The 3,772-nt window shown below is 42.2% G+C and overlaps 1 non-coding gene across 1 annotated transcript; it reads left to right on the top strand.

The window, feature by feature from the left end:
• Positions 1-1,285: 1,285 nt before the first annotated feature.
• Positions 1,286-1,392, top strand: LOC147943875 (small nucleolar RNA R71). The gene has a single exon (XR_015558763.1). It is a non-coding gene; the product is annotated as a small nucleolar RNA R71 (small nucleolar RNA).
• Positions 1,393-3,772: the final 2,380 nt, after the last annotated feature.

Here is a 3,772-nt window from a genome sequence, read left to right as displayed (position 1 = left end):
CTAACTGAAGCTCCCGAATCGCACAGGAAATTGGTGAAGATCCGAAGGCCTATTGAACATGGCAGAGTGAAGGAGCTGGGGTCCTCTAGTTTCTCATTGATCCTCAGTTCAGGATCTAAACACACTCCACTCCTCAGGATTGCATTCCCAATTTCCTTAACAACTTCCTTTACTTCTATCTCCCGCTGAGCTATCTCTTTGATGATTTCCTCTCTAAGAGCGTGTGGTGGCAAAAACTTAGGAGGGGGGGGGGGTTCCGATTATACGTACGCTCAGCAAGCGCCTCTCATTGGATGTCAAGAGCTGCTCTGAATCTTTCCTCCAATTCCCCTTCCTCCATTGCAAGAAGTTCATATTGATCTGTCATCTGGACGTCTGTCCGATGGCTCATCCGATCACTATCATCGGGTAAAGCATTATTGGGTTCACCCTCGATTGATGCATCGGTTAGTGATTCTCGAGCTGGTGCTTGATCGTCAACTCGATCGGTCTGATCGAGTGCAGGATCAGGTTGATACTCAGATAAGTAGTATTGGTGCTCATAGATCCCATTGCGATTCATATCATCCCCATCTTGATCGGCACTGTCCTCAGTGAGGTAATCATCTACATCTTCGACAAAGATTGCCTAGGCAGTAGCATAATCCTTTTCGTTCTGAACAGATTTACCTTGTAGCTGGCTATGCTTTTGAGGCAGTTGTGTGATGGATTGGCCCTCGAGGTATCTTAACTTAGTATTTAGGGAGTCGTACTTAGCATTGAGGTCATTGTACCCAGAGTCGATTTTGGAGCTCACTTCAGCAAACCGTTTTGTGTTGTCCATCGCTGTCGATGCTTGGCCTTAGATGATTTGCTGAATCAAGCCGCGTAGGTCAGCCTCCTGAGGTTGGTTCTGTGATTCTTGCTATGGTGGGAATCCAGGTGGTGCCATTGGTTGGTTGTAAATGTTGGAGTACTCCTGCTTAGGAGCATAGCCTTGATTGTATCAGACAAAAGGCTTTGGCTGTCTCTGGTTCCCTTGGATTGTGGATGGGTAGATTTGATCCTGAGGATTAGCAACATTAGGGTTACGGTAGGAGAGATTCAGGTTTGGTTTGTAGTTGTTGTAACCCCCTTGATTGTTGATGTAGTTCACATCCTCTAGCTGAGTATTCTCCCCATCTTGCTGTTGAAAATGGTCTTTCTCTGAGATTGAATGGACATGTTGTTGCTGGTTGAGGAGTTTGTCCAATTTGTCATTGAGGGCTTTCATGTCTCACTTATACTTTGAATCGTCATACTCCAGATGATCGTATGATCGCATCGGCTGGTGTATCCCTTGAAACGTTCCAAGGCTTCACCGAACGTCTCGTTGCTTTTCTGAACAAAGCTGGAGATGTCATTCCGCAGCCTTGCAGTTCTGGAGTTGGAGAAGAATTTAGCAAGGAACGCCTTTTTGCATGTTTCCCACGTGGTGATAGACTCCTTGGGAAGTGATTTCTCCCAAACGTGTGCTTTATCACCCAAAGAAAATGGGAAAAGCCGGAGCTTGAATCCATCTTCACTAACTCCATTGATTTTTGTGAGCCTACAGAGCCTATCAAACTCATCCAAACGATCCAATGGGTCCTCCTTCGGCAGGCTATGAAACTTGTTGCTTTGAATCATCTGGATGAGACTACTCTTGATCTCAAAATTGTTTTTTTGAACAGCAGGTGGCACAATGCCATGTCTTTGAGTATGAGTAGATGGAGTTTCTCCTGCTCCTATGTTGGTCCTCTCTTGAGGAGCTTGTGGACCATTCTGATTATTCAAGACCTCCTCAATTGTTGTTGGTTGCGGTTGTTGTAATTGTTGCTGTCGGAGTAACCTTGGTCTGTCGATGTCATCGATGAAAGGACTCTAGTGTTAGCTACCCTTGGATCAGTTAACCGAGTGAGTACACGAAGGTTGACCCGATCCAGGTGATCGAGTGACGGGGTCAGTTGGGTCCTCGAGTTATTCATGAAATGCAAAACAACGAAACACGACAGTAAACAAGTCAGTGCTGAATATTGTGAGATAAAAAAGAACTTGATTAGCAAGTGCCGAAATCTTAAATGTAACAATCAAAATTCCACCAAATGGCAACGGCGCCAAATTGATAACAAGATTTTCACCCAGGATATCAATTCCCTATGCAGTTGTAGTACAAAGGGTTATCAATCCAAATGGTTGTGATGTTAGCAGATAAAATATGATCAGAACAGTGCAAGTCAAGCCAATCAATAGAATGGGTTTTCGACTATCAGCCTAAAGTAAACAAAAAGTAAATAAAACAAGAACCACACGACCTAAGCACACGATGCAAGTATTCAGGTACCGGATCGAGTGGGTAATCAGATAACAGAAGAAATCAAGAACAAAAAGATGAACATCTCGAGGGTATACACGAGGCTGGTGATCGAGTACCAGTTTGGGTAATGGGTCGAGTTATAGATAAAATGCTGAACAATCAAGTACGAAAGCTCCTAAGGATGGGGTAATCGACTCATAAGTGCTCCTGATCAGTTTGGGATGTCTCACATGTCTCAAGCAAAATATTCCCTAGACAATAAATCTCTAAACCTTGCAAAAACACTCTCGTGATAGAAACAATCAACCTTAATCACTCCCCTACCCAATTCTCGTTGGAGAAACATGACTAAGCAGACATTAATATCCGATTCATTATTGTCAATAAACTTCTTACACATCTAATCTCTTAGGCTAAGTGAGTAAATCTCTAGCATTGGTTGGTTCAAGCATTTCAACAACATCTCTTGATGGACAAACACCCTAGATCTAATCCCAACCTCTTGGTCTGAAAATAGCATTAAGCATACCAATCTAGAAAGGAATTTTCATAAAAACAATTAAGCTAAGATATCCTTATCGATCAAGAACACATACTCGCATATTCCATCCTTAGAAACTTTAATTCACTACGCAAATCTCATGGCAACCAATATGAAAACAGAAACAAAAAATAATTGCATTGGATTAAAAGTAAAACTGAAGTAATGGAAAATACATAATCGCAAATGAAAAAGTATTTAAAAGAAGTAAAATTAAAATCCTAACAAAGCTTCAAAAGTGTAAGTCGCTCTCTCTCTCTCTCTCAAAATCTCTCGCTCTCTGGTTTGTGAGTGTCTACGGCTTGATGGCGAGAAAATAAGGAGGGGGTTTATATATGGAAACCCCTTTGACCTAGCTTCTCAGCTCTGCCCGAAGGTCTGCACGGGGTTCTGCACGAGGTTCGAGTGGTGTGGATGCTTGGGTAGGTCTTCGGGTTGTTCTTCCTGCTCTCAAATCCTCTTTGGTCGGGTTAAGGTTGGGACTGTTCTTCTCGCACGATCACTCCATTGGGTACATGTTTGGGTTTTACCTCATTCTTCTTCTTTTTGGGCTCGAAAGCACCTGTTTTCATCCAAAATGCACAAATGAAACAATGCAACACCTTAAACGGTCTAAATGCAAATTCCTAAGGTTAATGACCTAAAAATTCTAGGTTAGGGTATATATAACGCAAAACATGGATGAAAAATGGGTGTCTAAAACATGTAAATTGGAGAGTTATCAGATTTCGAGAAATTTTCTAGCATTCAACACGAAATGTGGAGAAACTGGAATTTTAGATTGCTGTATGAAAGACTCAAAAGTGAGAGAAGATGAGTCGTGACACCGTGAGTAGTCCTGGGCGTTTAGATTTTTGGATCTGATTATTTGGATTTTGAATGATTCGGTTTGGGATATAAAGTATCCGATTAGGATC

The sequence above is a fragment of the Camelina sativa genome, chromosome 5, assembly GCF_030686135.1.
Source record: "Camelina sativa cultivar CO46 ecotype springtype chromosome 5, ASM3068613v1".
Lineage (NCBI taxonomy): Eukaryota > Viridiplantae > Streptophyta > Magnoliopsida > Brassicales > Brassicaceae > Camelina > Camelina sativa.
The sequence above is the reverse complement of the archived record's forward strand: the minus strand, read 5'-3'. Positions and strand labels throughout refer to the sequence as shown.